Source organism: Microchirus variegatus, assembly GCF_963457635.1.
Source record: "Microchirus variegatus genome assembly, chromosome: 21".
Classification (NCBI taxonomy): Eukaryota; Metazoa; Chordata; class Actinopteri; order Pleuronectiformes; family Soleidae; genus Microchirus; species Microchirus variegatus.
In genome coordinates this window covers 6,126,924-6,141,384 of record NC_139822.1, presented here as the reverse complement: position 1 = coordinate 6,141,384, position 14,461 = coordinate 6,126,924, and positions in this window count along the sequence as shown.

The window sequence follows — 14,461 nt, the reverse complement described above, 5'->3', positions numbered from 1 at the left end:
CTTCCACAGGCAGAGGTAGATTGTACAGTGTCCCAGCAGCTCCTGCAGGATCCCCTTCTTCCCAGCCTCTCCGCCAGTAAACAAACCCTGCCAGTGAGCCAGATGGGCTTCAGGGGAAATACGGACTGGAGCTCATTGGATTACACAACAAACTGATCCAACTGTCAGGTGGTGAAAAATAATGCACTTAACTCCCACCAGTCATTCGCACTGTTAAGTCAAGGCAGTTTATTCACGGGTCACAGTGAAACACAGCAAACATGACTGCTTTTTCAAAGAGTTTGAATCGATTCATGGCAGGCCCGGCCCAAGCTTTTATGGGGCCCTAAACTGAATTTGATTTGGGGGGGCCCACCACCTGTAACACTATATTGCATTATTATATTTGTGTTATTTACACCGAGAGGGCAGTAAAATCACAAAAGTAGCCTCTTATTTATTTGCATGTGTGTAAGTGTGATGATACTGAGCTTGAATTAAACAAGTAAACCAGTTTAATGACTTTGGATTTTAAACCTTAGAATAGATGTACTAATGTGCACTAAATGAGCATATCTTCAACTCCAAAATAAAAGTAAATTTATCTTAAGCTCAACCCTATTTTTATATACATATATATATACACATATATATATACATACATACACACATGCACACACACACATATATATCAAGGTTTTTTTTTTTTTCACACACTTCTGGGGGCCCAAAGCAGCCACTTATACCTTGGTAACAGTGAAACACAGGTTAAATTAATATAAACCTAGAATATCTGGATAAATAATAAGACGGCATTGTACAGACCACCAATAATTAAATAAGGTTTCAATTAAAGAAAACAGATAATGGTGACCAAGACGATTTTCACATTATCCGATTATTATGTGATTCAGATCATGTTAAAATCAGATCGTCAATTACACTTTTCAAATCGGACGTGTCACTTGAGCATGTGTCACTCAACAGCCATTTAAATGTCCAATAAAGATGACAAGTGGGTATTTTAGTTACTTTTGCTTTTGTATGCACTTAAACCAGTGTGGCCGTTCTCTTCAGAACTCTCATCCGATCTTTCTCTGTAAATCCTAGGGATGGTTGAACGTGGAAATCCCAGTAAATCGGCAGTTTGTGAAATATTCCTCCTGGCACCAACAACCATCATGTTCTGCTATACGGTGCTCAGTTTGAATTTTAGCATCTTGACGATGGCAACATGCCTAAAAGCACTGAGTTGCAGTGGATGGATATTTGCATTAACAAGTGGTTGATCTAAAGAACTGGCCGGTAAGTGTAGACTGGGTTTACATATGCTACTTAGACTCAGATCTTTTAAACAATATATCTGTTGACATTTTCTTACATACACATACACCTGTAGATACACACAATTCAAATATGTAAATCTGTGACTAAATAACAAAGACACCTGCTGTGGTACAAAACACAACCAAATTACAAAACAAAACAAAAAAAAATACTCATACACACCACACATGTCAACTTCTCGGCTATAAAACACGTTGTACATAATCTAATGATCTATTATAATTCTGGGTATTTGAACTAATTAATCCTGTTCCTATTAATATTGACTCCTCATTCCTCCTCCTCGTCAACAGATAAAACAGTTCCCATATCTTTTCAAACATGTCTTCCTTTTTGTTTATATTTTACATCACTTTGCCTCACCCAATAATAATAAGACGATCTGGCAGTTCAGATTTGTATATCAGATTTGGAATCCATGCAGCTTTTTCTCTGTATGCACATACTGAACATTTGGCCATCAACAAAGCCAAATAACAATGAAGGGGAGTGTGCACTTTTTTCAGTTTCTGTTCTTTGGTTTGTCCTTAGTCTGTAGAACTCAGAGCAGTGAGAGTTCTGGAGGCAGAATAGAGAATGGGAAGTCCAGACATTCATTGTATTTTCAGTTTTTTAAAAAACAACACATCTTAAAAACCAGTTCTGTGCTTCCCTGGAAATCAAAACGTAGACTGTCCCAGTTGTCAGTGTGTACTCGCTTATACACTCTGACTGTTGTAAATGTTTCTGTACTTTTTCCTCTACAACAGAAGCACAAATGACACATGCTTTGAGAAAAAAGAAAAAAGAAAAGTGATTAGTGAAATATAAACAATAAAGTACCAAAAAGGCAAAACAAGTGCCAAAAACCCCGCATACAGTATTTAATGTAATTACATTGTTTAAAATGACAGGAGGTATAGGGTCACATGACGAGGCCCTTCAACGGCACTGCTTCTCACCTAATTCTGTTAGAGTAACGAGGCTGGTCATTGATTTAGTGACAGATGTGTTGCCGCAAGGCACACGGTGTAGGGTTTAGCATTTTCTCTTTAAATGCATTGCATTTTGGTGTTAAAGGGGACATTTATCGTGGCATCTTGGATCTTTGAGTAACTGTTTTTAATTGATATGTAAAGTAGTTGAAGTTCATGCACCAAGAGAAAGAGAGTGAGTAAAAACAGGCATATGTCCAACAAGGAGGATTTTGACGCTTTTAATTTAAATAATATGGTTGTTACCTTTAATTCAAGCGCACATGTTGAGGAAAATAGTAAAATAACCCAATCTTTTTTTTCTTTTTTAAATAAAAAAGCCCCTTTCATCACTGTAAAGAGAGGAGAGTGAGCGGCTCCTGCTGCTTCTCTTTGAAAAGGAAGATTTGTGGTTATTTTAATAAGATGCAGGGGGAAATAAAGTCATTGATTGATTCAACCACTGTTTTAAAAATAAAAGTTGATTGGGCTTTTGATGGTGCAGTGTTCTTCTCACACTGTGACAGATGAGCGGAAAAGCACACTAACAGCTGAGCTCTGAGAGGATGAAAATACAGTGTCACAGTTTGTTCTTCCCGACATGTTAGAGCCACAATGCCATTTCTGTCGCAGCTGCTAATTCACTACCTGTTTACATCCTCCATGAATGCAGCAGTTTGTTTTGGTGCAGGGTCATCGTGTCCTGTTGTGTATTGTACTAAAATAGATCTTACTGGAATAATATTTTTTTTTTAAAAGCTGCTCTCACGGGATTTCTGACGCAACTGTTCCACTGTTAGTAATCAATTTTATGTGACATATCCTCTGCTTTTGGCCGTGTTCAGACCTTGTGTCAAAGTCCACCCTGACCCGGACATACCACCTGTCTGGGCCACATAAGGATTATATTTGGGCTGACAATATGTGTGCCAAGCAAGTATATTAGAGTTATTGAAAACTAATGAAATAAGTTATATATAAAAATTAAAACATTTTCCTTAACCGAAATACAAATAAAAATGTGATATGAATTTGTATTATTTTTTCTCTGCCAGCAATTTTGTAAGGTTGTATGTGTGACAGCATCATCATTCTCTCATATGGGACATGAGGCTACAACTTAAACATTTGTTATATGGTTATATGGGTTGAGCTGGTTCATCTAAGTGAATCATCAGGGTTTTTTTTTTTTGTTTTTTTTTTTATTTTGCTGATGTTTTTTCTCAGATTGATCCATCACAAGCAATGTGATGTGTTTCATGAGGGTGCACTGTTATGTATATTATTTATTATTATTTATGTTGTTCAGTTTATGTGTCTTTAGTCTGTTGGCTATTTGATTTCTACCTGGCACACAAACTACATCCAACCTCAGCCGTATGACTTCAGGTTAATTTCTTGTATTTGATTCAGTGATGGTTGTTCATTTGTCCTAATACATTTTTAAAATGGCATCTTTTGTTGTTGTTTTTTTTGACACAATACTTTAACTTTTTTGAATGTTGCATCAAAAACTACAGTATTATAACCTTGGCAGTGCCAAATGGGTTTGTCTGTGGTCCCACCTGTGTTTGCCCGCATGGGCTTCTCATGTTACTGAAACCACATGGGACCCGAAAAGTTTACCCACTTCAAACCCATGCCCACTTAGTACCCATGTAGGCTGGAAAAGTGACTAGGTGGGCATGGGCTTGATGTGGGAAATCACAGGAGGGGCCACCATGGAAACCACAGTCAACTCAATAGCCTATGTTGGCTAGTAAGGTGCCCAATCCTAATTGGACACTCTAAATGAACTTTGATTACATTAAATTGACCCCAGCCACACAGGGGCCACACTCAGTGTACTCCAAGCACTGCTCCTAGTGCCAAACTGTAACATGATCATCAAAATCATCAATCAAATTTGATTTGGCAGAGGGGTCTCCACATCAGAGGGGTCTCCACATCATCCACTGTGGAGACCCCTGGAGAGGGAAAAGCTGAAAGAAAAAAAAATCAGCCTGAATAGAACCCTTATAGGGCCCACATGGACATGCTGGTTTGGGAGTGATGCTAACACTTATCTGACCCACATTCTGTCCTTGGGTATGATCACAACAACAAAATTGAACTATCCTCAGGATGGATTAGAAACCGCCTCCTCAGCGGTATTTTTCAGAAGCACTTTGATCACATTTTTTAATTCCTCTCTCTTTCTCTTTGTCACTCAGGGACTCACACAATGTCACACACACAGTCAGAGTCATTACAAATATAATGTGATGTTCTTGTGAACAGGCATGACATCAGACTCAGTTTAATTGAGTGAAGGCTGTGTAGTCTAAGCCCGAGTATACATGCAGAGGAGAAAATTGATTTATTGGCCGTGTACGTCTGACTCCGCCTGCATGGTGTGTATTGAATCAGTTTCCTGTTGACCTTTACGTCACAGAAAAGAAAACAGCGAACGGCTGGACAGATGGACAGTGAGATGGATGGTGCTGTGGTTCTGTGTGTCTCGTATCTGCTGTACATGTTAATGACGATACCAATTGGATGGAGCATTTGGTTGCTCTGTTGTCTGAAGAAAGACGCTGCTGCCATATGATTTCCAGCACCTATATAAGTATACAGTATGTCTCCTTCTACTTCCGGGTCAAAGACTGGAGACATTTTGGTGCATGCGCTAAATCCAACTCCAGTCTGACTAAGCGAATACATGCAGGAGAAATTGGACTATGAATCCTATTATCCAGGTATGCTAGTCTAACAAAGACGAGCTGGATTTTAACTAATGGAGTAACGTGTTTATGTGACATTAAGAAAACCAAATTATTGTCTTAGTCTGACTAAGATCTGACTGTGTGTGTGCCCCGCAAGATGCGTCCTGAACGGGTTATAATACAAGGTGTGAACACTTGTACTTGGCGGCTTCCACAAGTGATTGGATCACTGATGATGGATGTTAATGCCAGGTGTGAACGTGGCCTTCGATTTGTGTTCGGCAATCGCTGTATGCAGGCATTGATTCTGGGGGAAGTGACATCTTCAGAGAACCATGTAACACGAGAACAGCACTTGGTAATGAAAGTGATTTACCATCAAGGGGAGTGGGGGAACAACAACACATCTGCAATGGTGGAAGGAAAACAGAAGCAACCCAGTCAATAGAAATGTTCGCCAATACCTTTCAACAAGCATCACTTGCAGGCTGACAAGAGAGAAAGAATGGTCACCAGTGGCAAAAAAGATATCATGCACTGCACCAACATCTTGCCTTATCGAGCAAAGATGTTGCGCGGTGAACTCTATATCTTAAGCATATCTCACACTGCAGGTTAAATCTGTGGGAGTAAGGATCCATAATGGGATTACAGCCCATAGACAGTGACTGACTGGAGCGACTGCAGTTCCACTTCCAATTCATGAGGAAATATACTTTACACAAATACACAGTTTAATTCATCACCCACACAAAATAAATATCATCAGTATGACAGACAAACAGACAGGTATATAGTTCTGATTCCTTCTAATTTCACTAAATCTCTGCTTTGTCGTTCCTCTCCGATTAGGATCACTCTGACGCACCACAACTATATTGATGTGTTTTTGAGGCTCAGCTGAACAAAACAACAAATGAGTCATAAGCACATGATCTGAATGCTAATTGCAAAGCCTGTTGCATGACCTCAGGTTGTTGTTTGTATCCTGACCTCTAATCCTCCTGACAATCCCCTGTTCCCGACCTCTGCTGAAGTCAGGGGTCAGATCAAACTGTTAAAAGTGTTTCAGTGCCTGACTGTCTGTTGATCCTAGTGAAAGGTGGAATGGCGGTCAGTGCAGCTGCTGGTTGAGTCAATCACCGATAAGAGACAGCTGGTGTACTGTATTAGTATTTCTCCCTGTCCCGTTACATGTACACATGCACAAACATAAACATACTTAGTTTTTTTTATCAATAACATAAAGGTCCAGTGTGTAACATTCAGGATGGTTAATTGGCAGAATTTGAAGATACTGAATGTTTGAGTGAGTGTGAAATCACCTTGAAATGAAACATTGTTTTTTTGTAACCTTACAATAAACATTTATACTATTTACACCTTGTGCTGCCTTGTTTCTGCAATAGCCTGAGCAGACAATCCAGACAGTGTGGAAGAAGAACTTTCTGATATACGAAGGCCTCCATAGTTCTGTACTTGGGAAGGGGAGAAGTGGAGTTGTGGAGTCCTCCATTCATCACAGTCTGCAGTCTCACCAACAGATCCAGTTTCCTGTCAAAGTGAATTGTAGTTTTCTTTTATGGTCTCACCGCTTGCATGAGGATCTCTTCCTATGCGGTGCCTTCAAGGAAGCGTCAACATCCGATATTTACATGTCGGTTGTTAAAAAGTGTTGCTTTCACAAGCTATGTTGTTGGGAATTCAGACCTGAAGGCCGAACAATAAGCAAACACCCTTCTCCAGGAAATGACCATGAATTTGGCACTGGCGTAAAAAAAAAGACTGCTATTCAACAGCTCATTATTAAGTCGTTTCCAGGAGGAAAGACAAAGTAAAACGACAGGACATGACAACATGAATGTTTTAAATAAATATAAATGCATCTGTGATAAATATATGGAATAGGATTTGGGCCATATGTAAAAAAAAATGTAGGGAAACAAAAAAAATACAAAAGTAAGCAGTTTATAAAGTTTATAAAGTGTGGTAGATGCTTCAGTGTGTACAGTACACAATAGTAGGTTATCAACCATGAACTTATTCACTGAACAAACAAAAGATGCAACACATTTTCTGCTGTATAAAGCTAGGCAGTTAGCATCCATTGGGTTGGTAATGGTGTTATTCATTTAAAGTTACTTGCTACTGTTCACTAAATCATAAAACTGTAGTGCCATAATCTCAACAATTAGAATCTTAGTAATATGTTAAATGAGGCTAAAACACTCTTCTCATAATTACAAGTTAGTGACAGGCCTGCTGACTTTGTGCATACATTTAATTTGGAGCAAATAAGAAATACTAAATATCATGCAGCTTTAATTAAACAACTTCATAACTGTAATAAAAAAACTTTAGCCTGGTCTCCCCAGGGAAATTATTCCTAAAGCTTTGACTCTATGAAGCTGGAAAAAAAAAAAGCACAGCATGAAAATCTCAGGTTAAATAAAGTGAGACACTGGAAGCTGTTTTAAAATATAATGGAAATGGTAGATTGTAGTATAGGGTACTGCACAGTATTGATTTTGATGGGGAGAACATGCAAATTCCATGCAGAAAGGCAGTTTGTTCTGACCAGGTCGTGAATCTGGGTTTTCTTGCTGCAAAAGCAACAGACAACTCTCTAGATCGCTAAGGTGCAGGTAGCTTTTGACCTTCACTAAAACTCTAAATTGATAAATATATATATATTTAAAAAAAATCAATCACAGAATTCACTTGTTTATCAAATTTAAAAGCATTATTGAGGGCCACACCAAGGTGTTCAACAGAGGAGTTAGGAAAAGACTAGCTATGACCTCGGACCAAGGAGACCAGAGGGACAGTGAGGAGCGTTATGTCCAAAATAATGGTTTCTGTCTCGTCATCATTGAAATTTAAGAGGTTCTTGTTCATCCAAGATTTGACATCTCTGAGACAATCAAGCAGAGCCTCAGCATAATCATTACAATGTGGTTTCAAAGGCAAGTAGATATGTATATCATCTGCAGAGTAGTGAAAGGCAATTTTGTTTCTTAAAAATGGACCCCAGTGGCAGTATATAATAAAAAAAAAAGTACAGGGCCGAATATGTAACCTGGGGGACCTCGGAAGTAAGAGGGGCCGTGGCTGAGGAGAACTCACCTAAAGCAACGGAGAACCTACGATCAGTTAGGTACGACTGAAACCATGAGAAGGCCTTGAATGTTTGACCTGTGAAAAATACCTTGTTGAGTATAAATCTTGCATTTTACTCAAACCATTATCCTCCCAGAGGTTAAATCCCATATCTGCTTCCCCTGGTTTGAAGTCATTATTACCCCAAATCGATGACAAACATGAAGCCTTCAGAATTCTAATTCTAGTTGAAATGTATCTAAAGTGTTTGGAACATCATCATTTAGTCCTTTCTGTCCTGAAATGAACATACTATTTTACATACTCCAGATGCAGCAGATGTAGATATTCATTTTCTTCATTCTGATGGTACTTGTCCAGAGTGTGTAGAAAATTAAACATAACAAAAAATGTTAAATAAATGGAACAATAATGATTAGAGTCACTCTCACACCATCTTAATATAATTTCACCAGCAGTGTTATGTGAGGAAGAGGAGGATGATGGGAGAGAAAATCTGCAGTTTAACGTCGGTGATAATGATGTTACTTTGACAGCTCAATATTTTCTCAGGTGTTACTTGGTATAAAAAGTTTGAGAACCACGGCAACAAGACTTTCATTTCAAATCTGCTGATAATATTGTGATAGACAACATTGTTACAGTAGCTGTCAGTCACAGCACAGGTGGGCTAGTTTCTCTCAGTAAAGACAGAAATCAGTTGTAAATGATAACTTTACTGAAGGCAGAAATAATAGAACTCTTATATAAGAGACTGAAGTTGCACTTTCTGCTTCTCCAGTGCTCAGACATCTGTCATGCAGCAGCTGCCTTCACAATATCCACACGTTGCCATGCAACCTTTACCTTATTCCAACATATAGATATATACGGTTTGAATTTAACAGCAAAAAAGAACAGGGTCAGGGTTCAGTGAGATAAGGCTGACTCACTCTGCTATTATAAACACACTGTGACCAAGGTTATTTTTGCCATCTAACTCCCAAAGAGGCGTGGGAGAGATTTCTCAAAGGTACCTATCAAGAGTTCAGAACCAATCATATTTTGTGGTGCCCTTGGCAATAAATTCAGATTTTTGTGTCCAGGGATGTTGTGCGTTAAAGAGTCCGGAGGCCAACACCTACCACTGAGTTCGTCAATCATATGAGCCAGGAAGTCATATGAGGGAACACTGGTGCGTCTGCATATAGCATATGGGAAAGCAGGAATTGTGGCAGAGGTTAGTGACAAAGCAAGGTTCACACAGACCTGTTTGACTGCAAGAACAATGAGGTTCACGCGTGATTGATCCCGAGGGCTCTTCCTCGACGCCAGCATGCTGCAGGAAAAGATGCTGCCGTGTATCTGGGCTGAGTGGGACATCCACCACTGGACCCACTTCCCCTGCGTCTGTGGGGCTGGAGGTGTGCTCCTCCAAAGACGGAGTTCTTCCTGGTGCCATTTCCAGTGTTTGCAAAGACAATACTTCACTTTGGAGGCAGACGTTGATGGATGCTCTGGCTGTCTGAGGTTAATGGACATTTATAAAACTCGTATTGTGGCCTCCAGCCAAAAAGCCTTGAAGGGGCATTAAGCAGAATTTCATTTGGGACCCCCACTCCCACCACCTCAGAGTTTGCTTAACTGTTATTACAAAAGTAACACCATAAATTGCATTAATTATAGTCTTTGTTATGCCCCGTCTAGGGGAGGCCAAAGCATAACATAAAAACTAGAAAATACACATGTCTTACCTGTCAATTCACAAAATCAAAGTACAACAAATCCATGATTAAACATAAACAGGGGAAAACTGAGTCAAAAATAACTGGCTACACATTCCTACAAAGTCCTAAGATTTGAACAGAATTTTAGAATAAGGAAAAAAATAAATGTGGCTGGTTGGGTCAGGTGGAAGCTGAGTGATTTCCCCCAAGTCCAGATTAAAAGGAAGATGTCATCATAGCAGCAACCAATCAGCAAACAGGACAGTGGCAGGTCCCCAATGGAGGTCCCCGCGCTGACACACACACACACACACACACACACACACACACACACACACACACACACACACACACACACACACACACACACACACACACACACACACACACACACACACACACACACACACACACACATCACAACACTCAATCCATTCAGAAGTAGAAAAGAAACAAACACACAAAAAAGGTGTGTTATTTACACCAAACCAGTCAGTTTAGGTTTTTTTTAAAGGCAGTAAAAATCAAACAAAATAGTCTCATATTAATTTATACTTTTGTTGCAAAGTGAAGCACTATGGCCCCCTTTACATCTCGTATTAGAATGCAAAACCACCTTAAAACGTAGGTCTCAGTTCGCTTCGAGTGAACCAAATGCAGAAAGCATTGTGGGTAAACCTCTTTGCTCTGATGTGAAGGAAACAGAAGTTGTCCCGCATTCTTGTTCTTGTTGTCTCGTCTTCTCCTTCACTAACTCTTGATGCAGCGCTGCCTCAGGCGAGGAGGGGAATATGTTATTCAAAGGGTTCGGTTCGTTTCACCAAAGTGAAAAAGTGTGAAAGCAAACTCGGACCAGCTGAATGTTGCAACCCCCAATGAGTCCCCAATCGTACCGAGTCTAACTGGGCTATTAGGTGAGTAATGTGTGCTGATACTCAACTTGAATTAAACAAGTAAACTAGTTTAATGACTTTGGTTTTAAAAACCTTTAAAATAGATTTGCAAATTTGCACTAAATGAGGAAATCTTCAACTCCAAAATAAAACCAAATAACTTAACACTATTTCGATATCTATGCCTTGGGCCAGCTCTGCCTCCAGCCAAGTCCAGGAGGCCAGTTATATATGCAAATATGTGCAATATAGACATTCTCCCACTCTCATGCTCTTCCATCCTCAACACCAGCAGCACTAATAAAACCTCAGAGAAACACCAGAGGGGCCCTCACGCACAGCCTTATGTCTTGAAAGTGATCTCTAAAGCACTCAGTGAAGTTAAAATCTGCTCTAATGCCTCTGCTGCCAGAAAGCCACTAATCCTACTGTGTGCCTCTAATTTCCTGGAAAGCTAGAACCTGCTGTTTGTTGATGTATTGTGTAATTACAATCACTGGAGGCCCCTTTTTTTTAGTGTTTTACAGGAAAAAAGAAAATCAAGCGTGTGTTCACAAGTGATCCTGTAGAGATGAAAGTAAAATCACAGTGGGAAACAAAACAGGAGTGAGGCACATTTTTGAACAGTTTCACTGGGGCTCAGCACAGTGCTGAGCACGGTGAGCACGTCTGTGAGAAAACAATGGCCATGGATTATGGATAAGTCTTATTATCTCTTCTATCCCCAGGTTAAGACCTCATAACACCTGCTGCTCCACTTGGACACTTTTGCGAATGTCATCATATTTCTGCAGAGACGGAGAGCGATGGAAACACAGGACTGCTCAGACTCGCTCAGAGATTATACCTTAAATGTAGAAGGAAATCTCATATTATAGAGAGTGGCTGATACTTTAAGTCCTAACTGTTTGTGTAGATATTGACTAATCTCTCAAGTGCATGTGTAAAAGTGATGTGGAAATCCAGTGATCTCACCTACAGGGAGTAGCAGCACTTATTTTGGAAAGCTTCCCTCCAGCAGATAACATTATTATACTTAAAAATAATGTTTTACTACATGATGATACAAAGTTTTTGACATAAAAACTACAAGAGTGACTTACAGTAGCTACAATATCAACGTTATCCCACAATCCACTACATTTGCATGATTTAGTTTCTGAATTAAACCAAAAACACACCATATACTACAGTTATTTTTGCACACACACAGCAATTATTTGACTACTGCATATAATCCATTCTTTTTACACATTAGTAGTGAACACACAAGGTAAGGTGCAAGAGCAGTGGGTATTGGGTGCCTTGCTCAGGGGCACCCCAGCACTTAAACAATCCCAGGTGGATCTGAACCAGCGATCCTTCAGTTACAAACCCATTTCCTTTCCTCTTGGTCGTGGGCTGTTTCCATTATTTATTATTGCATCAGAAGCTGCATAATGAGGATCAATACATTATTGGTATAGCTATTATTGATATACCCACCTGTAAATTCAAGGGAAGTATGTATAACTGTTAATTACATAAATTAGCAATGGTTTGTTGGTCAGATGTAAAAACCTGGCAGGTGACTCACTGAGGTCACCAGTGTGTGCAGTGTCCACTTTGGCATTGATTAGATAAGAAATGCAAAGAGATACACACACAGAGCGTAGCACAAATATGTATTCCATTTGCGGTCGTGTGGGAACTGGAGCCAATCCCAGCTGATATAAAGCAGGGGACATGCTGGACAGGTGACCGGTCCACCACAGGGTCAGCACTCTCACATTCACACAATTTAACTCAACAAGAAAAACACAACTGGGATTCAAACCTGTGACCTGCAACAGTGCTGGTCCCCAATCTACCACGTGGCCTGTATTCTGTTCATTAGTCACATGGCTGTTGGACTGTGCTTCAAACACTGAAATATTAATAATGAGTAATATAAATGAACAGGAACTGCACTAAATGGATTAACTACACTAGAAATACAACAGGTTGTCGGTCCAAGTGCATATTCTGCTGTAGGCCATGATGAATAATGAATGGGTCACATCGTTATGAACGATATACGAACTACTGTGATGTATAATCACAGTAGTTCATGATGACATGACAGAAAATTGATGAATGTCTGGTTAACCAGTTACACTAATCGATCATGTCCATAGTGTCTGGTAGGTTAAAGAAAACTTGTGTAAAAATGACATTCATACAGTAGAAGCTTTTTTTTTTTTGAGTTCTCTCAAAAAGAAAAATCGCTGAAACCAGTGATTTAAGACTTAAAAAGCTGCAGATACCCTGGACAGATGCCCCCATGTGGTTTTAATAAAGAACGGCTCAAACCTCAGAAAGTAAATGAGCTTAGGTTTGTGTAATAATAACCACTGAATCAAATGTTTACAGTGTGTAGGTCGAGTAAAAGGACTAGAGCAAAAACAGAACTCTTAATGTTACTAAACAAACAACCTGTTTACTTAGAGTTTGAAACTAAAAAGAAAAGTTTTTTCAGACTAAACTTTGTGACACACTCAGCTTTTACCCAACACTAACTTCCACAAAGGCAAACACAAACATATCATTGTACAATAAACCTTTAATAAATAGTTTGTCATTAGTTTCCCATATTTACATAATAACCACCATTTACTTATGTTGCCATACTCATGTCTTGGCTAAATTTAGGCACACAGAGGGGGGGGGGGTGTCAGGCCACAAACCACATGATCGTACTAAAACCAGGAGTGGCTAGCAGGTAAGTCTTGAGAAATATACTGAATAATAATTAGAACTGCACCATACAACCAATTAGACCAAGTGGCGGCCATCTTCTTGATAAATATGTACATTTACTTTACGTACACATGATTTTTTTTGTACATTTACAGTCGTCTGCGTGTAAGCTGTACGTGAGTGTACATTGGGCTGGTGCAGAATCTTGACAATTTATGAGGGATCTGGATTTATCGTCTTGGTCCAATAGATGATAAATGAAAGATTAAATCAACAATAACATCTCTCACATACGTAACACCGCCTCTGATTTAATTTAAACTATGTGCAAGGCCAGTCAAAACGTTGAGGGTGAGGTGTGGTCGACATCTACAGCCTGCTTTTCAACATTCAGTGACTTTGAACTCAAAAGAAAAATGTAACCACGGAGAAATGCTTGACATCGAATGACGACAGACTGAAAACACTGAGGGATGTTGGATAATCTACCATCCAATGATGTTGAAAAAAAAAAAAATCCTAAAAAAGAAGTTTAAAAAAGCATATAAAAAGAAGAGCATTAAAACTTAAATCTTGAGCCAGAGACATTAAGTCAAAAAGAAAAAACAATATCCACACCACTCACACAGCATATGAAAAAGCAACCGAAATTGGCACAAAACATGACTGAAAGGATGTTGAAATCCACCGTCAGTTACTAAACAGTATCTGTTGTAATTTGGTTGTTTAAATGCACTTGACATATTTTTTTATTTAATTAAAGGTTTAAAAGGGCGACTGGAATCATTTAAAACGGTCTTTAACAGTCATTGGGAAAAGGAAAAAAAGAAAAGAAAAAGGGACACAGTGTCTGCATGTTCAACCTGTGAGGAGAAAAGCAACAGCAGTAGTTTACAGCTGCAGATAATGACCAACATAACTACCGACACTGTATCATTCTCTAATAACAATTAACAAAGTGTCGTCATGTTTTGGTAATTAGGTTCAGTTAAACTGTGTAGGAGCACAGTTCGTATGAATAAATAATATAAGTCATGCGT